Source organism: Schistocerca serialis, chromosome 6 (assembly GCF_023864345.2).
Source record: "Schistocerca serialis cubense isolate TAMUIC-IGC-003099 chromosome 6, iqSchSeri2.2, whole genome shotgun sequence".
NCBI classification, from domain to species: domain Eukaryota; kingdom Metazoa; phylum Arthropoda; class Insecta; order Orthoptera; family Acrididae; genus Schistocerca; species Schistocerca serialis.
Window position 1 is genome coordinate 655538875 of NC_064643.1, and position 17336 is coordinate 655556210.

Consider the following 17336-nt stretch of genomic DNA (forward strand, 5'->3'; position numbering starts at 1 on the left):
GTGCACTAGGTCAGGATTGTGCAGACCGCTAACTTTTGGTGGGCCGACGCTCGTCGTCGATCGTAAGGGCGAAACATTCAAGAGATTTGGAAAACGGCAATGTGGACACCCCCAGCAGCAGCCGTGTGCCAAGTCCGATATCTGGTCGAGGGCTGCAAGATTCAGTATGATGAAGTAACAATTTGGGGATAGCTCACAAACGCTAAGCTGCCGCCTTCTTAGCTCAGTGGTAGAGCACTGGTCTCGTAAACCAGGGGTCGTGAGTTCGAACCTCACAGAAGGCATTCATTTTTTAAACCTTCCTGCAAGGAGCGGAGCTATCTCGAGCAGCATCTAACACATGGCAGTACACTGAATGAAAGGGATGTTCTACAACCTATGACAAGTATTCTACTGGCCTCAGAGGTTTTCTGAATGCATAGGCAGAACATTGGTTTGTATGCATTTTGTAGTATAATGTCATGCTTGGCGATGTCATTCGTTTACGAGCCTCGCTACAGTGTGCATGCACGTTATCCATGTGAAGAGGCGTAAGCAAATGCTACCATTCTGCGAGATTCCTGCAGAAGGTATACGAATTGCGTTGATATACAGAGCACAAGGGAGCCAAAGTCAAGGCCTCCGTGGCGCAATCGGCTAGCGCGTTCGGCTGTTAACCGAAAGGTTGGTGGTTCGAGCCCACCCGGGGGCGAAATCGTTTTAACCGGCACCGAGGTGAGGACATACGTCAACTTTGTTAGAGATACACAGCTAGTGTGACAATTTGGCTGCGTTTGAGTGATGCCACAGAGCCTTATACACATTCAGCCAAGTGACACTGTAGGTAAAAACATGGCCCTACACAGACGTTCTGCTGTTTTCCTTTTTATTCGTCATGTGTGACACTGCAGTAGAGGGACGCCCGCTACAAAAGACGTATTCTTTACATTCAATTTCAGCATATACGTCGCGAGTGCCATATGACAGGGCCTGTCTCTCGATGTCGATTTGTATTTGGTGTGTCTTAAGTGTCGGTCTGCAGTAGGCCGCTGTTGGCCGAGCGACGTGCAGTCGCCTTACATGAAGCCCCATGGGCAACGCCAGTGCCACTGTGGACAACAGCGCACTGTAGCCAGAGAGAGGAGCCGAAAGGCGCATTTCGCAGTCGAGCCACGCTATCCCACAAGCTGTGCACTAGGTCAGGATTGTGCAGACCGCTAACTTTTGGTGGGCCGACGCTCGTCGTCGATCGTAAGGGCGAAACATTCAAGAGATTTGGAAAACGGCAATGTGGACACCCCCAGCAGCAGCTGTGTGCCAAGTCCGATATCTGGTCGAGGGCTGCAAGATTCAGTATGATGAAGTAACAATTTGGGGATAGCTCACAAACGCTAAGCTGCCGCCTTCTTAGCTCAGTGGTAGAGCACTGGTCTCGTAAACCAGGGGTCGTGAGTTCGAACCTCACAGAAGGCATTCATTTTTTAAACCTTCCTGCAAGGAGCGGAGCTATCTCGAGCAGCATCTAACACATGGCAGTACACTGAATGAAAGGGATGTTCTACAACCTATGACAAGTATTCTACTGGCCTCAGAGGTTTTCTGAATGCATAGGCAGAACATTGGTTTGTATGCATTTTGTAGTATAATGTCATGCTTGGCGATGTCATTCGTTTACGAGCCTCGCTACAGTGTGCATGCACGTTATCCATGTGAAGAGGCGTAAGCAAATGCTACCATTCTGCGAGATTCCTGCAGAAGGTATACGAATTGCGTTGATATACAGAGCACAAGGGAGCCAAAGTCAAGGCCTCCGTGGCGCAATCGGCTAGCGCGTTCGGCTGTTAACCGAAAGGTTGGTGGTTCGAGCCCACCCGGGGGCGAAATCGTTTTAACCGGCGCCGAGGTGAGGACATACGTCAACTTTGTTAGAGATACACAGCTAGTGTGACAATTTGGCTGCGTTTGAGTGATGCCACAGAGCCTTATACACATTCAGCCAAGTGACACTGTAGGTAAAAACATGGCCCTACACAGACGTTCTGCTGTTTTCCTTTTTATTCGTCATGTGTGACACTGCAGTAGAGGGACGCCCGCTACAAAAGACGTATTCTTTACATTCAATTTCAGCATATACGTCGCGAGTGCCATATGACAGGGCCTGTCTCTCGATGTCGATTTGTATTTGGTGTGTCTTAAGTGTCGGTCTGCAGTAGGCCGCTGTTGGCCGAGCGACGTGCAGTCGCCTTACATGAAGCCCCATGGGCAACGCCAGTGCCACTGTGGACAACAGCGCACTGTAGCCAGAGAGAGGAGCCGAAAGGCGCATTTCGCAGTCGAGCCACGCTATCCCACAAGCTGTGCACTAGGTCAGGATTGTGCAGACCGCTAACTTTTGGTGGGCCGACGCTCGTCGTCGATCGTAAGGGCGAAACATTCAAGAGATTTGGAAAACGGCAATGTGGACACCCCCAGCAGCAGCTGTGTGCCAAATCCGATATCTGGTCGAGGGCTGCAAGATTCAGTATGATGAAGTAACAATTTGGGGATAGCTCACAAACGCTAAGCTGCCGCCTTCTTAGCTCAGTGGTAGAGCACTGGTCTCGTAAACCAGGGGTCGTGAGTTCGAACCTCACAGAAGGCATTCATTTTTTAAACCTTCCTGCAAGGAGCGGAGCTATCTCGAGCAGCATCTAACACATGGCAGTACACTGAATGAAAGGGATGTTCTACAACCTATGACAAGTATTCTACTGGCCTCAGAGGTTTTCTGAATGCATAGGCAGAACATTGGTTTGTATGCATTTTGTAGTATAATGTCATGCTTGGCGATGTCATTCGTTTACGAGCCTCGCTACAGTGTGCATGCACGTTATCCATGTGAAGAGGCGTAAGCAAATGCTACCATTCTGCGAGATTCCTGCAGAAGGTATACGAATTGCGTTGATATACAGAGCACAAGGGAGCCAAAGTCAAGGCCTCCGTGGCGCAATCAGCTAGCGCGTTCGGCTGTTAACCGAAAGGTTGGTGGTTCGAGCCCACCTGGGGGCGAAATCGTTTTAACCGGCACCGAGGTGAGGACATACGTCAACTTTGTTAGAGATACACAGCTAGTGTGACAATTTGGCTGCGTTTGAGTGATGCCACAGAGCCTTATACACATTCAGCCAAGTGACACTGTAGGTAAAAACATGGCCCTACACAGACGTTCTGCTGTTTTCCTTTTTATTCGTCATGTGTGACACTGCAGTAGAGGGACGCCCGCTACAAAAGACGTATTCTTTACATTCAATTTCAGCATATACGTCGCGAGTGCCATATGACAGGGCCTGTCTCTCGATGTCGATTTGTATTTGGTGTGTCTTAAGTGTCGGTCTGCAGTAGGCCGCTGTTGGCCGAGCGACGTGCAGTCGCCTTACATGAAGCCCCATGGGCAACGCCAGTGCCACTGTGGACAACAGCGCACTGTAGCCAGAGAGAGGAGCCGAAAGGCGCATTTCGCAGTCGAGCCACGCTATCCCACAAGCTGTGCACTAGGTCAGGATTGTGCAGACCGCTAACTTTTGGTGGGCCGACGCTCGTCGTCGATCGTAAGGGCGAAACATTCAAGAGATTTGGAAAACGGCAATGTGGACACCCCCAGCAGCAGCTGTGTGCCAAATCCGATATCTGGTCGAGGGCTGCAAGATTCAGTATGATGAAGTAACAATTTGGGGATAGCTCACAAACGCGAAGCTGCCGCCTTCTTAGCTCAGTGGTAGAGCACTGGGCTCGTAAACCAGGGGTCGTGAGTTCGAACCTCACAGAAGGCATTCATTTTTTTAAACCTTCCTGCAAGGAGCGGAGCTATCTCGAGCAGCATCTAACACATGGCAGTACACTGAATGAAAGGGATGTTCTACAACCTATGACAAGTATTCTACTGGCCTCAGAGGTTTTCTGAATGCATAGGCAGAACATTGGTTTGTATGCATTTTGTAGTATAATGTCATGCTTGGCGATGTCATTCGTTTACGAGCCTCGCTACAGTGTGCATGCACGTTATCCATGTGAAGAGGCGTAAGCAAATGCTACCATTCTGCGAGATTCCTGCAGAAGGTATACGAATTGCGTTGATATACAGAGCACAAGGGAGCCAAAGTCAAGGCCTCCGTGGCGCAATCGGCTAGCGCGTTCGGCTGTTAACCGAAAGGTTGGTGGTTCGAGCCCACCCGGGGGCGAAATCGTTTTAACCGGCACCGAGGTGAGGACATACGTCAACTTTGTTAGAGATACACAGCTAGTGTGACAATTTGGCTGCGTTTGAGTGATGCCACAGAGCCTTATACACATTCAGCCAAGTGACACTGTAGGTAAAAACATGGCCCTACACAGACGTTCTGCTGTTTTCCTTTTTATTCGTCATGTGTGACACTGCAGTAGAGGGACGCCCGCTACAAAAGACGTATTCTTTACATTCAATTTCAGCATATACGTCGCGAGTGCCATATGACAGGGCCTGTCTCTCGATGTCGATTTGTATTTGGTGTGTCTTAAGTGTCGGTCTGCAGTAGGCCGCTGTTGGCTGAGCGACGTGCAGTCGCCTTACATGAAGCCCCATGGGCAACGCCAGTGCCACTGTGGACAACAGCGCACTGTAGCCAGAGAGAGGAGCCGAAAGGCGCATTTCGCAGTCGAGCCACGCTATCCCACAAGCTGTGCACTAGGTCAGGATTGTGCAGACCGCTAACTTTTGGTGGGCCGACGCTCGTCGTCGATCGTAAGGGCGAAACATTCAAGAGATTTGGAAAACGGCAATGTGGACACCCCCAGCAGCAGCTGTGTGCCAAATCCGATATCTGGTCGAGGGCTGCAAGATTCAGTATGATGAAGTAACAATTTGGGGATAGCTCACAAACGCTAAGCTGCCGCCTTCTTAGCTCAGTGGTAGAGCACTGGTCTCGTAAACCAGGGGTCGTGAGTTCGAACCTCACAGAAGGCATTCATTTTTTAAACCTTCCTGCAAGGAGCGGAGCTATCTCGAGCAGCATCTAACACATGGCAGTACACTGAATGAAAGGGATGTTCTACAACCTATGACAAGTATTCTACTGGCCTCAGAGGTTTTCTGAATGCATAGGCAGAACATTGGTTTGTATGCATTTTGTAGTATAATGTCATGCTTGGCGATGTCATTCGTTTACGAGCCTCGCTACAGTGTGCATGCACGTTATCCATGTGAAGAGGCGTAAGCAAATGCTACCATTCTGCGAGATTCCTGCAGAAGGTATACGAATTGCGTTGATATACAGAGCACAAGGGAGCCAAAGTCAAGGCCTCCGTGGCGCAATCGGCTAGCGCGTTCGGCTGTTAACCGAAAGGTTGGTGGTTCGAGCCCACCCGGGGGCGAAATCGTTTTAACCGGCACCGAGGTGAGGACATACGTCAACTTTGTTAGAGATACACAGCTAGTGTGACAATTTGGCTGCGTTTGAGTGATGCCACAGAGCCTTATACACATTCAGCCAAGTGACACTGTAGGTAAAAACATGGCCCTACACAGACGTTCTGCTGTTTTCCTTTTTATTCGTCATGTGTGACACTGCAGTAGAGGGACGCCCGCTACAAAAGACGTATTCTTTACATTCAATTTCAGCATATACGTCGCGAGTGCCATATGACAGGGCCTGTCTCTCGATGTCGATTTGTATTTGGTGTGTCTTAAGTGTCGGTATGCAGTAGGCCGCTGTTGGCTGAGCGACGTGCAGTCGCCTTACATGAAGCCCCATGGGCAACGCCAGTGCCACTGTGGACAACAGCGCACTGTAGCCAGAGAGAGGAGCCGAAAGGCGCATTTCGCAGTCGAGCCACGCTATCCCACAAGCTGTGCACTAGGTCAGGATTGTGCAGACCGCTAACTTTTGGTGGGCCGACGCTCGTCGTCGATCGTAAGGGCGAAACATTCAAGAGATTTGGAAAACGGCAATGTGGACACCCCCAGCAGCAGCTGTGTGCCAAATCCGATATCTGGTCGAGGGCTGCAAGATTCAGTATGATGAAGTAACAATTTGGGGATAGCTCACAAACGCTAAGCTGCCGCCTTCTTAGCTCAGTGGTAGAGCACTGGTCTCGTAAACCAGGGGTCGTGAGTCCGAACCTCACAGAAGGCATTCATTTTTTAAACCTTCCTGCAAGGAGCGGAGCTATCTCGAGCAGCATCTAACACATGGCAGTACACTGAATGAAAGGGATGTTCTACAACCTATGACAAGTATTCTACTGGCCTCAGAGGTTTTCTGAATGCATAGGCAGAACATTGGTTTGTATGCATTTTGTAGTATAATGTCATGCTTGGCGATGTCATTCGTTTACGAGCCTCGCTACAGTGTGCATGCACGTTATCCATGTGAAGAGGCGTAAGCAAATGCTACCATTCTGCGAGATTCCTGCAGAAGGTATACGAATTGCGTTGATATACAGAGCACAAGGGAGCCAAAGTCAAGGCCTCCGTGGCGCAATCGGCTAGCGCGTTCGGCTGTTAACCGAAAGGTTGGTGGTTCGAGCCCACCCGGGGGCGAAATCGTTTTAACCGGCACCGAGGTGAGGACATACGTCAACTTTGTTAGAGATACACAGCTAGTGTGACAATTTGGCTGCGTTTGAGTGATGCCACAGAGCCTTATACACATTCAGCCAAGTGACACTGTAGGTAAAAACATGGCCCTACACAGACGTTCTGCTGTTTTCCTTTTTATTCGTCATGTGTGACACTGCAGTAGAGGGACGCCCGCTACAAAAGACGTATTCTTTACATTCAATTTCAGCATATACGTCGCGAGTGCCATATGACAGGGCCTGTCTCTCGATGTCGATTTGTATTTGGTGTGTCTTAAGTGTCGGTCTGCAGTAGGCCGCTGTTGGCTGAGCGACGTGCAGTCGCCTTACATGAAGCCCCATGGGCAACGCCAGTGCCACTGTGGACAACAGCGCACTGTAGCCAGAGAGAGGAGCCGAAAGGCGCATTTCGCAGTCGAGCCACGCTATCCCACAAGCTGTGCACTAGGTCAGGATTGTGCAGACCGCTAACTTTTGGTGGGCCGACGCTCGTCGTCGATCGTAAGGGCGAAACATTCAAGAGATTTGGAAAACGGCAATGTGGACACCCCCAGCAGCAGCTGTGTGCCAAATCCGATATCTGGTCGAGGGCTGCAAGATTCAGTATGATGAAGTAACAATTTGGGGATAGCTCACAAACGCTAAGCTGCCGCCTTCTTAGCTCAGTGGTAGAGCACTGGTCTCGTAAACCAGGGGTCGTGAGTTCGAACCTCACAGAAGGCATTCATTTTTTAAACCTTCCTGCAAGGAGCGGAGCTATCTCGAGCAGCATCTAACACATGGCAGTACACTGAATGAAAGGGATGTTCTACAACCTATGACAAGTATTCTACTGGCCTCAGAGGTTTTCTGAATGCATAGGCAGAACATTGGTTTGTATGCATTTTGTAGTATAATGTCATGCTTGGCGATGTCATTCGTTTACGAGCCTCGCTACAGTGTGCATGCACGTTATCCATGTGAAGAGGCGTAAGCAAATGCTACCATTCTGCGAGATTCCTGCAGAAGGTATACGAATTGCGTTGATATACAGAGCACAAGGGAGCCAAAGTCAAGGCCTCCGTGGCGCAATCGGCTAGCGCGTTCGGCTGTTAACCGAAAGGTTGGTGGTTCGAGCCCACCCGGGGGCGAAATCGTTTTAACCGGCACCGAGGTGAGGACATACGTCAACTTTGTTAGAGATACACAGCTAGTGTGACAATTTGGCTGCGTTTGAGTGATGCCACAGAGCCTTATACACATTCAGCCAAGTGACACTGTAGGTAAAAACATGGCCCTACACAGACGTTCTGCTGTTTTCCTTTTTATTCGTCATGTGTGACACTGCAGTAGAGGGACGCCCGCTACAAAAGACGTATTCTTTACATTCAATTTCAGCATATACGTCGCGAGTGCCATATGACAGGGCCTGTCTCTCGATGTCGATTTGTATTTGGTGTGTCTTAAGTGTCGGTCTGCAGTAGGCCGCTGTTGGCCGAGCGACGTGCAGTCGCCTTACATGAAGCCCCATGGGCAACGCCAGTGCCACTGTGGACAACAGCGCACTGTAGCCAGAGAGAGGAGCCGAAAGGCGCATTTCGCAGTCGAGCCACGCTATCCCACAAGCTGTGCACTAGGTCAGGATTGTGCAGACCGCTAACTTTTGGTGGGCCGACGCTCGTCGTCGATCGTAAGGGCGAAACATTCAAGAGATTTGGAAAACGGCAATGTGGACACCCCCAGCAGCAGCCGTGTGTCAAGTCCGATATCTGGTCGAGGGCTGCAAGATTCAGTATGATGAAGTAACAATTTGGGGATAGCTCACAAACGCTAAGCTGCCGCCTTCTTAGCTCAGTGGTAGAGCACTGGTCTCGTAAACCAGGGGTCGTGAGTTCGAACCTCACAGAAGGCATTCATTTTTTTAAACCTTCCTGCAAGGAGCGGAGCTATCTCGAGCAGCATCTAACACATGGCAGTACACTGAATGAAAGGGATGTTCTACAACCTATGACAAGTATTCTACTGGCCTCAGAGGTTTTCTGAATGCATAGGCAGAACATTGGTTTGTATGCATTTTGTAGTATAATGTCATGCTTGGCGATGTCATTCGTTTACGAGCCTCGCTACAGTGTGCATGCACGTTATCCATGTGAAGAGGCGTAAGCAAATGCTACCATTCTGCGAGATTCCTGCAGAAGGTATACGAATTGCGTTGATATACAGAGCACAAGGGAGCCAAAGTCAAGGCCTCCGTGGCGCAATCAGCTAGCGCGTTCGGCTGTTAACCGAAAGGTTGGTGGTTCGAGCCCACCCGGGGGCGAAATCGTTTTAACCGGCACCGAGGTGAGGACATACGTCAACTTTGTTAGAGATACACAGCTAGTGTGACAATTTGGCTGCGTTTGAGTGATGCCACAGAGCCTTATACACATTCAGCCAAGTGACACTGTAGGTAAAAACATGGCCCTACACAGACGTTCTGCTGTTTTCCTTTTTATTCGTCATGTGTGACACTGCAGTAGAGGGACGCCCGCTACAAAAGACGTATTCTTTACATTCAATTTCAGCATATACGTCGCGAGTGCCATATGACAGGGCCTGTCTCTCGATGTCGATTTGTATTTGGTGTGTCTTAAGTGTCGGTCTGCAGTAGGCCGCTGTTGGCCGAGCGACGTGCAGTCGCCTTACATGAAGCCCCATGGGCAACGCCAGTGCCACTGTGGACAACAGCGCACTGTAGCCAGAGAGAGGAGCCGAAAGGCGCATTTCGCAGTCGAGCCACGCTATCCCACAAGCTGTGCACTAGGTCAGGATTGTGCAGACCGCTAACTTTTGGTGGGCCGACGCTCGTCGTCGATCGTAAGGGCGAAACATTCAAGAGATTTGGAAAACGGCAATGTGGACACCCCCAGCAGCAGCTGTGTGCCAAATCCGATATCTGGTCGAGGGCTGCAAGATTCAGTATGATGAAGTAACAATTTGGGGATAGCTCACAAACGCTAAGCTGCCGCCTTCTTAGCTCAGTGGTAGAGCACTGGGCTCGTAAACCAGGGGTCGTGAGTTCGAACCTCACAGAAGGCATTCATTTTTTTTAAACCTTCCTGCAAGGAGCGGAGCTATCTCGAGCAGCATCTAACACATGGCAGTACACTGAATGAAAGGGATGTTCTACAACCTATGACAAGTATTCTACTGGCCTCAGAGGTTTTCTGAATGCATAGGCAGAACATTGGTTTGTATGCATTTTGTAGTATAATGTCATGCTTGGCGATGTCATTCGTTTACGAGCCTCGCTACAGTGTGCATGCACGTTATCCATGTGAAGAGGCGTAAGCAAATGCTACCATTCTGCGAGATTCCTGCAGAAGGTATACGAATTGCGTTGATATACAGAGCACAAGGGAGCCAAAGTCAAGGCCTCCGTGGCGCAATCGGCTAGCGCGTTCGGCTGTTAACCGAAAGGTTGGTGGTTCGAGCCCACCCGGGGGCGAAATCGTTTTAACCGGCACCGAGGTGAGGACATACGTCAACTTTGTTAGAGATACACAGCTAGTGTGACAATTTGGCTGCGTTTGAGTGATGCCACAGAGCCTTATACACATTCAGCCAAGTGACACTGTAGGTAAAAACATGGCCCTACACAGACGTTCTGCTGTTTTCCTTTTTATTCGTCATGTGTGACACTGCAGTAGAGGGACGCCCGCTACAAAAGACGTATTCTTTACATTCAATTTCAGCATATACGTCGCGAGTGCCATATGACAGGGCCTGTCTCTCGATGTCGATTTGTATTTGGTGTGTCTTAAGTGTCGGTCTGCAGTAGGCCGCTGTTGGCTGAGCGACGTGCAGTCGCCTTACATGAAGCCCCATGGGCAACGCCAGTGCCACTGTGGACAACAGCGCACTGTAGCCAGAGAGAGGAGCCGAAAGGCGCATTTCGCAGTCGAGCCACGCTATCCCACAAGCTGTGCACTAGGTCAGGATTGTGCAGACCGCTAACTTTTGGTGGGCCGACGCTCGTCGTCGATCGTAAGGGCGAAACATTCAAGAGATTTGGAAAACGGCAATGTGGACACCCCCAGCAGCAGCTGTGTGCCAAATCCGATATCTGGTCGAGGGCTGCAAGATTCAGTATGATGAAGTAACAATTTGGGGATAGCTCACAAACGCTAAGCTGCCGCCTTCTTAGCTCAGTGGTAGAGCACTGGTCTCGTAAACCAGGGGTCGTGAGTTCGAACCTCACAGAAGGCATTCATTTTTTAAACCTTCCTGCAAGGAGCGGAGCTATCTCTAGCAGCATCTAACACATGGCAGTACACTGAATGAAAGGGATGTTCTACAACCTATGACAAGTATTCTACTGGCCTCAGAGGTTTTCTGAATGCATAGGCAGAACATTGGTTTGTATGCATTTTGTAGTATAATGTCATGCTTGGCGATGTCATTCGTTTACGAGCCTCGCTACAGTGTGCATGCACGTTATCCATGTGAAGAGGCGTAAGCAAATGCTACCATTCTGCGAGATTCCTGCAGAAGGTATACGAATTGCGTTGATATACAGAGCACAAGGGAGCCAAAGTCAAGGCCTCCGTGGCGCAATCGGCTAGCGCGTTCGGCTGTTAACCGAAAGGTTGGTGGTTCGAGCCCACCCGGGGGCGAAATCGTTTTAACCGGCACCGAGGTGAGGACATACGTCAACTTTGTTAGAGATACACAGCTAGTGTGACAATTTGGCTGCGTTTGAGTGATGCCACAGAGCCTTATACACATTCAGCCAAGTGACACTGTAGGTAAAAACATGGCCCTACACAGACGTTCTGCTGTTTTCCTTTTTATTCGTCATGTGTGACACTGCAGTAGAGGGACGCCCGCTACAAAAGACGTATTCTTTACATTCAATTTCAGCATATACGTCGCGAGTGCCATATGACAGGGCCTGTCTCTCGATGTCGATTTGTATTTGGTGTGTCTTAAGTGTCGGTCTGCAGTAGGCCGCTGTTGGCCGAGCGACGTGCAGTCGCCTTACATGAAGCCCCATGGGCAACGCCAGTGCCACTGTGGACAACAGCGCACTGTAGCCAGAGAGAGGAGCCGAAAGGCGCATTTCGCAGTCGAGCCACGCTATCCCACAAGCTGTGCACTAGGTCAGGATTGTGCAGACCGCTAACTTTTGGTGGGCCGACGCTCGTCGTCGATCGTAAGGGCGAAACATTCAAGAGATTTGGAAAACGGCAATGTGGACACCCCCAGCAGCAGCCGTGTGCCAAGTCCGATATCTGGTCGAGGGCTGCAAGATTCAGTATGATGAAGTAACAATTTGGGGATAGCTCACAAACGCTAAGCTGCCGCCTTCTTAGCTCAGTGGTAGAGCACTGGTCTCGTAAACCAGGGGTCGTGAGTTCGAACCTCACAGAAGGCATTCATTTTTTTAAACCTTCCTGCAAGGAGCGGAGCTATCTCGAGCAGCATCTAACACATGGCAGTACACTGAATGAAAGGGATGTTCTACAACCTATGACAAGTATTCTACTGGCCTCAGAGGTTTTCTGAATGCATAGGCAGAACATTTGTTTGTATGCATTTTGTAGTATAATGTCATGCTTGGCGATGTCATTCGTTTACGAGCCTCGCTACAGTGTGCATGCACGTTATCCATGTGAAGAGGCGTAAGCAAATGCTACCATTCTGCGAGATTCCTGCAGAAGGTATACGAATTGCGTTGATATACAGAGCACAAGGGAGCCAAAGTCAAGGCCTCCGTGGCGCAATCGGCTAGCGCGTTCGGCTGTTAACCGAAAGGTTGGTGGTTCGAGCCCACCCGGGGGCGAAATCGTTTTAACCGGCACCGAGGTGAGGACATACGTCAACTTTGTTAGAGATACACAGCTAGTGTCACAATTTGGCTGCGTTTGAGCGATGCCACAGAGCCTTATACACATTCAGCCAAGTGACACTGTAGGTAAAAACATGGCCCTACACAGACGTTCTGCTGTTTTCCTTTTTATTCGTCATGTGTGACACTGCAGTAGAGGGACGCCCGCTACAAAAGACGTATTCTTTACATTCAATTTCAGCATATACGTCGCGAGTGCCATATGACAGGGCCTGTCTCTCGATGTCGATTTGTATTTGGTGTGTCTTAAGTGTCGGTCTGCAGTAGGCCGCTGTTGGCCGAGCGACGTGCAGTCGCCTTACATGAAGCCCCATGGGCAACGCCAGTGCCACTGTGGACAACAGCGCACTGTAGCCAGAGAGAGGAGCCGAAAGGCGCATTTCGCAGTCGAGCCACGCTATCCCACAAGCTGTGCACTAGGTCAGGATTGTGCAGACCGCTAACTTTTGGTGGGCCGACGCTCGTCGTCGATCGTAAGGGCGAAACATTCAAGAGATTTGGAAAACGGCAATGTGGACACCCCCAGCAGCAGCTGTGTGCCAAGTCCGATATCTGGTCGAGGGCTGCAAGATTCAGTATGATGAAGTAACAATTTGGGGATAGCTCACAAACGCTAAGCTGCCGCCTTCTTAGCTCAGTGGTAGAGCACTGGTCTCGTAAACCAGGGGTCGTGAGTTCGAACCTCACAGAAGGCATTCATTTTTTAAACCTTCCTGCAAGGAGCGGAGCTATCTCGAGCAGCATCTAACACATGGCAGTACACTGAATGAAAGGGATGTTCTACAACCTATGACAAGTATTCTACTGGCCTCAGAGGTTTTCTGAATGCATAGGCAGAACATTGGTTTGTATGCATTTTGTAGTATAATGTCATGCTTGGCGATGTCATTCGTTTACGAGCCTCGCTACAGTGTGCATGCACGTTATCCATGTGAAGAGGCGTAAGCAAATGCTACCATTCTGCGAGATTCCTGCAGAAGGTATACGAATTGCGTTGATATATAGAGCACAAGGGAGCCAAAGTCAAGGCCTCCGTGGCGCAATCGGCTAGCGCGTTCGGCTGTTAACCGAAAGGTTGGTGGTTCGAGCCCACCCGGGGGCGAAATCGTTTTAACCGGCACCGAGGTGAGGACATACGTCAACTTTGTTAGAGATACACAGCTAGTGTGACAATTTGGCTGCGTTTGAGTGATGCCACAGAGCCTTATACACATTCAGCCAAGTGACACTGTAGGTAAAAACATGGCCCTACACAGACGTTCTGCTGTTTTCCTTTTTATTCGTCATGTGTGACACTGCAGTAGAGGGACGCCCGCTACAAAAGACGTATTCTTTACATTCAATTTCAGCATATACGTCGCGAGTGCCATATGACAGGGCCTGTCTCTCGATGTCGATTTGTATTTGGTGTGTCTTAAGTGTCGGTCTGCAGTAGGCCGCTGTTGGCCGAGCGACGTGCAGTCGCCTTACATGAAGCCCCATGGGCAACGCCAGTGCCACTGTGGACAACAGCGCACTGTAGCCAGAGAGAGGAGCCGAAAGGCGCATTTCGCAGTCGAGCCACGCTATCCCACAAGCTGTGCACTAGGTCAGGATTGTGCAGACCGCTAACTTTTGGTGGGCCGACGCTCGTCGTCGATCGTAAGGGCGAAACATTCAAGAGATTTGGAAAACGGCAATGTGGACACCCCCAGCAGCAGCTGTGTGCCAAGTCCGATATCTGGTCGAGGGCTGCAAGATTCAGTATGATGAAGTAACAATTTGGGGATAGCTCACAAACGCTAAGCTGCCGCCTTCTTAGCTCAGTGGTAGAGCACTGGTCTCGTAAACCAGGGGTCGTGAGTTCGAACCTCACAGAAGGCATTCATTTTTTAAACCTTCCTGCAAGGAGCGGAGCTATCTCGAGCAGCATCTAACACATGGCAGTACACTGAATGAAAGGGATGTTCTACAACCTATGACAAGTATTCTACTGGCCTCAGAGGTTTTCTGAATGCATAGGCAGAACATTGGTTTGTATGCATTTTGTAGTATAATGTCATGCTTGGCGATGTCATTCGTTTACGAGCCTCGCTACAGTGTGCATGCACGTTATCCATGTGAAGAGGCGTAAGCAAATGCTACCATTCTGCGATATTCCTGCAGAAGGTATACGAATTGCGTTGATATATAGAGCACAAGGGAGCCAAAGTCAAGGCCTCCGTGGCGCAATCGGCTAGTGCGTTCGGCTGTTAACCGAAAGGTTGGTGGTTCGAGCCCACCCGGGGGCGAAATCGTTTTAACCGGCACCGAGGTGAGGACATACGTCAACTTTGTTAGAGATACACAGCTAGTGTGACAATTTGGCTGCGTTTGAGTGATGCCACAGAGCCTTATACACATTCAGCCAAGTGACACTGTAGGTAAAAACATGGCCCTACACAGACGTTCTGCTGTTTTCCTTTTTATTCGTCATGTGTGACACTGCAGTAGAGGGACGCCCGCTACAAAAGACGTATTCTTTACATTCAATTTCAGCATATACGTCGCGAGTGCCATATGACAGGGCCTGTCTCTCGATGTCGATTTGTATTTGGTGTGTCTTAAGTGTCGGTCTGCAGTAGGCCGCTGTTGGCCGAGCGACGTGCAGTCGCCTTACATGAAGCCCCATGGGCAACGCCAGTGCCACTGTGGACAACAGCGCACTGTAGCCAGAGAGAGGAGCCGAAAGGCGCATTTCGCAGTCGAGCCACGCTATCCCACAAGCTGTGCACTAGGTCAGGATTGTGCAGACCGCTAACTTTTGGTGGGCCGACGCTCGTCGTCGATCGTAAGGGCGAAACATTCAAGAGATTTGGAAAACGGCAATGTGGACACCCCCAGCAGCAGCTGTGTGCCAAGTCCGATATCTGGTCGAGGGCTGCAAGATTCAGTATGATGAAGTAACAATTTGGGGATAGCTCACAAACGCTAAGCTGCCGCCTTCTTAGCTCAGTGGTAGAGCACTGGTCTCGTAAACCAGGGGTCGTGAGTTCGAACCTCACAGAAGGCATTCATTTTTTAAACCTTCCTGCAAGGAGCGGAGCTATCTCGAGCAGCATCTAACACATGGCAGTACACTGAATGAAAGGGATGTTCTACAACCTATGACAAGTATTCTACTGGCCTCAGAGGTTTTCTGAATGCATAGGCAGAACATTGGTTTGTATGCATTTTGTAGTATAATGTCATGCTTGGCGATGTCATTCGTTTACGAGCCTCGCTACAGTGTGCATGCACGTTATCCATGTGAAGAGGCGTAAGCAAATGCTACCATTCTGCGAGATTCCTGCAGAAGGTATACGAATTGCGTTGATATATAGAGCACAAGGGAGCCAAAGTCAAGGCCTCCGTGGCGCAATCGGCTAGTGCGTTCGGCTGTTAACCGAAAGGTTGGTGGTTCGAGCCCACCCGGGGGCGAAATCGTTTTAACCGGCACCGAGGTGAGGACATACGTCAACTTTGTTAGAGATACACAGCTAGTGTGACAATTTGGCTGCGTTTGAGTGATGCCACAGAGCCTTATACACATTCAGCCAAGTGACACTGTAGGTAAAAACATGGCCCTACACAGACGTTCTGCTGTTTTCCTTTTTATTCGTCATGTGTGACACTGCAGTAGAGGGACGCCCGCTACAAAAGACGTATTCTTTACATTCAATTTCAGCATATACGTCGCGAGTGCCATATGACAGGGCCTGTCTCTCGATGTCGATTTGTATTTGGTGTGTCTTAAGTGTCGGTCTGCAGTAGGCCGCTGTTGGCCGAGCGACGTGCAGTCGCCTTACATGAAGCCCCATGGGCAACGCAAGTGCCACTGTGGACAACAGCGCACTGTAGCCAGAGAGAGGAGCCGAAAGGCGCATTTCGCAGTCGAGCCACGCTATCCCACAAGCTGTGCACTAGGTCAGGATTGTGCAAACCGCTAACTTTTGGTGGGCCGACGCTCGTCGTCGATCGTAAGGGCGAAACATTCAAGAGATTTGGAAAACGGCAATGTGGACACCCCCAGCAGCAGCTGTGTGCCAAGTCCGATATCTGGTCGAGGGCTGCAAGATTCAGTATGATGAAGTAACAATTTGGGGATAGCTCACAAACGCTAAGCTGCCGCCTTCTTAGCTCAGTGGTAGAGCACTGGTCTCGTAAACCAGGGGTCGTGAGTTCGAACCTCACAGAAGGCATTCATTTTTTAAACCTTCCTGCAAGGAGCGGAGCTATCTCGAGCAGCATCTAACACATGGCAGTACACTGAATGAAAGGGATGTTCTACAACCTATGACAAGTATTCTACTGGCCTCAGAGGTTTTCTGAATGCATAGGCAGAACATTGGTTTGTATGCATTTTGTAGTATAATGTCATGCTTGGCGATGTCATTCGTTTACGAGCCTCGCTACAGTGTGCATGCACGTTATCCATGTGAAGAGGCGTAAGCAAATGCTACCATTCTGCGAGATTCCTGCAGAAGGTATACGAATTGCGTTGATATATAGAGCACAAGGGAGCCAAAGTCAAGGCCTCCGTGGCGCAATCGGCTAGTGCGTTCGGCTGTTAACCGAAAGGTTGGTGGTTCGAGCCCACCCGGGGGCGAAATCGTTTTAACCGGCACCGAGGTGAGGACATACGTCAACTTTGTTAGAGATACACAGCTAGTGTGACAATTTGGCTGCGTTTGAGTGATGCCACAGAGCCTTATACACATTCAGCCAAGTGACACTGTAGGTAAAAACATGGCCCTACACAGACGTTCTGCTGTTTTCCTTTTTATTCGTCATGTGTGACACTGCAGTAGAGGGACGCCCGCTACAAAAGACGTATTCTTTACATTCAATTTCAGCATATACGTCGCGAGTGCCATATGACAGGGCCTGTCTCTCG

At 49.9% G+C, this 17336-nt stretch overlaps 30 non-coding genes across 30 annotated transcripts; all 30 read left to right on the top strand.

Annotated features, from left to right (window-relative positions):
- The first annotated feature begins 212 nt into the window (after window positions 1-212).
- On the top strand, window positions 213-284 carry Trnat-cgu (transfer RNA threonine (anticodon CGU)). The gene has a single exon. It is a non-coding gene; the product is annotated as a tRNA-Thr (tRNA).
- A 333-nt stretch (window positions 285-617) lies between these two features.
- Window positions 618-691, top strand: Trnan-guu (transfer RNA asparagine (anticodon GUU)). The gene has a single exon. It is a non-coding gene; the product is annotated as a tRNA-Asn (tRNA).
- A 689-nt stretch (window positions 692-1380) lies between these two features.
- Trnat-cgu (transfer RNA threonine (anticodon CGU)) lies at window positions 1381-1452 on the top strand. Its single transcript has one exon. It is a non-coding gene; the product is annotated as a tRNA-Thr (tRNA).
- Window positions 1453-1785: 333 nt separating this feature from the next.
- On the top strand, window positions 1786-1859 carry Trnan-guu (transfer RNA asparagine (anticodon GUU)). Its single transcript has one exon. It is a non-coding gene; the product is annotated as a tRNA-Asn (tRNA).
- Window positions 1860-2548: 689 nt separating this feature from the next.
- Window positions 2549-2620, top strand: Trnat-cgu (transfer RNA threonine (anticodon CGU)). Its single transcript has one exon. It is a non-coding gene; the product is annotated as a tRNA-Thr (tRNA).
- A 333-nt stretch (window positions 2621-2953) lies between these two features.
- Trnan-guu (transfer RNA asparagine (anticodon GUU)) lies at window positions 2954-3027 on the top strand. The gene has a single exon. It is a non-coding gene; the product is annotated as a tRNA-Asn (tRNA).
- A 689-nt stretch (window positions 3028-3716) lies between these two features.
- On the top strand, window positions 3717-3788 carry Trnat-cgu (transfer RNA threonine (anticodon CGU)). The gene has a single exon. It is a non-coding gene; the product is annotated as a tRNA-Thr (tRNA).
- Window positions 3789-4122: 334 nt separating this feature from the next.
- Window positions 4123-4196, top strand: Trnan-guu (transfer RNA asparagine (anticodon GUU)). The gene has a single exon. It is a non-coding gene; the product is annotated as a tRNA-Asn (tRNA).
- Window positions 4197-4885: 689 nt separating this feature from the next.
- Window positions 4886-4957, top strand: Trnat-cgu (transfer RNA threonine (anticodon CGU)). Its single transcript has one exon. It is a non-coding gene; the product is annotated as a tRNA-Thr (tRNA).
- Window positions 4958-5290: 333 nt separating this feature from the next.
- Window positions 5291-5364, top strand: Trnan-guu (transfer RNA asparagine (anticodon GUU)). The gene has a single exon. It is a non-coding gene; the product is annotated as a tRNA-Asn (tRNA).
- A 689-nt stretch (window positions 5365-6053) lies between these two features.
- On the top strand, window positions 6054-6125 carry Trnat-cgu (transfer RNA threonine (anticodon CGU)). The gene has a single exon. It is a non-coding gene; the product is annotated as a tRNA-Thr (tRNA).
- Window positions 6126-6458: 333 nt separating this feature from the next.
- Window positions 6459-6532, top strand: Trnan-guu (transfer RNA asparagine (anticodon GUU)). The gene has a single exon. It is a non-coding gene; the product is annotated as a tRNA-Asn (tRNA).
- Window positions 6533-7221: 689 nt separating this feature from the next.
- Trnat-cgu (transfer RNA threonine (anticodon CGU)) lies at window positions 7222-7293 on the top strand. Its single transcript has one exon. It is a non-coding gene; the product is annotated as a tRNA-Thr (tRNA).
- A 333-nt stretch (window positions 7294-7626) lies between these two features.
- Trnan-guu (transfer RNA asparagine (anticodon GUU)) lies at window positions 7627-7700 on the top strand. The gene has a single exon. It is a non-coding gene; the product is annotated as a tRNA-Asn (tRNA).
- A 689-nt stretch (window positions 7701-8389) lies between these two features.
- On the top strand, window positions 8390-8461 carry Trnat-cgu (transfer RNA threonine (anticodon CGU)). The gene has a single exon. It is a non-coding gene; the product is annotated as a tRNA-Thr (tRNA).
- A 334-nt stretch (window positions 8462-8795) lies between these two features.
- Window positions 8796-8869, top strand: Trnan-guu (transfer RNA asparagine (anticodon GUU)). Its single transcript has one exon. It is a non-coding gene; the product is annotated as a tRNA-Asn (tRNA).
- Window positions 8870-9558: 689 nt separating this feature from the next.
- On the top strand, window positions 9559-9630 carry Trnat-cgu (transfer RNA threonine (anticodon CGU)). The gene has a single exon. It is a non-coding gene; the product is annotated as a tRNA-Thr (tRNA).
- A 335-nt stretch (window positions 9631-9965) lies between these two features.
- On the top strand, window positions 9966-10039 carry Trnan-guu (transfer RNA asparagine (anticodon GUU)). The gene has a single exon. It is a non-coding gene; the product is annotated as a tRNA-Asn (tRNA).
- A 689-nt stretch (window positions 10040-10728) lies between these two features.
- Window positions 10729-10800, top strand: Trnat-cgu (transfer RNA threonine (anticodon CGU)). The gene has a single exon. It is a non-coding gene; the product is annotated as a tRNA-Thr (tRNA).
- Window positions 10801-11133: 333 nt separating this feature from the next.
- On the top strand, window positions 11134-11207 carry Trnan-guu (transfer RNA asparagine (anticodon GUU)). Its single transcript has one exon. It is a non-coding gene; the product is annotated as a tRNA-Asn (tRNA).
- A 689-nt stretch (window positions 11208-11896) lies between these two features.
- Window positions 11897-11968, top strand: Trnat-cgu (transfer RNA threonine (anticodon CGU)). Its single transcript has one exon. It is a non-coding gene; the product is annotated as a tRNA-Thr (tRNA).
- Window positions 11969-12302: 334 nt separating this feature from the next.
- Trnan-guu (transfer RNA asparagine (anticodon GUU)) lies at window positions 12303-12376 on the top strand. The gene has a single exon. It is a non-coding gene; the product is annotated as a tRNA-Asn (tRNA).
- A 689-nt stretch (window positions 12377-13065) lies between these two features.
- Window positions 13066-13137, top strand: Trnat-cgu (transfer RNA threonine (anticodon CGU)). The gene has a single exon. It is a non-coding gene; the product is annotated as a tRNA-Thr (tRNA).
- A 333-nt stretch (window positions 13138-13470) lies between these two features.
- Trnan-guu (transfer RNA asparagine (anticodon GUU)) lies at window positions 13471-13544 on the top strand. Its single transcript has one exon. It is a non-coding gene; the product is annotated as a tRNA-Asn (tRNA).
- A 689-nt stretch (window positions 13545-14233) lies between these two features.
- On the top strand, window positions 14234-14305 carry Trnat-cgu (transfer RNA threonine (anticodon CGU)). Its single transcript has one exon. It is a non-coding gene; the product is annotated as a tRNA-Thr (tRNA).
- A 333-nt stretch (window positions 14306-14638) lies between these two features.
- Window positions 14639-14712, top strand: Trnan-guu (transfer RNA asparagine (anticodon GUU)). The gene has a single exon. It is a non-coding gene; the product is annotated as a tRNA-Asn (tRNA).
- A 689-nt stretch (window positions 14713-15401) lies between these two features.
- Window positions 15402-15473, top strand: Trnat-cgu (transfer RNA threonine (anticodon CGU)). Its single transcript has one exon. It is a non-coding gene; the product is annotated as a tRNA-Thr (tRNA).
- Window positions 15474-15806: 333 nt separating this feature from the next.
- Trnan-guu (transfer RNA asparagine (anticodon GUU)) lies at window positions 15807-15880 on the top strand. The gene has a single exon. It is a non-coding gene; the product is annotated as a tRNA-Asn (tRNA).
- A 689-nt stretch (window positions 15881-16569) lies between these two features.
- Trnat-cgu (transfer RNA threonine (anticodon CGU)) lies at window positions 16570-16641 on the top strand. The gene has a single exon. It is a non-coding gene; the product is annotated as a tRNA-Thr (tRNA).
- A 333-nt stretch (window positions 16642-16974) lies between these two features.
- Window positions 16975-17048, top strand: Trnan-guu (transfer RNA asparagine (anticodon GUU)). The gene has a single exon. It is a non-coding gene; the product is annotated as a tRNA-Asn (tRNA).
- The last annotated feature ends 288 nt before the right edge of the window (window positions 17049-17336 follow it).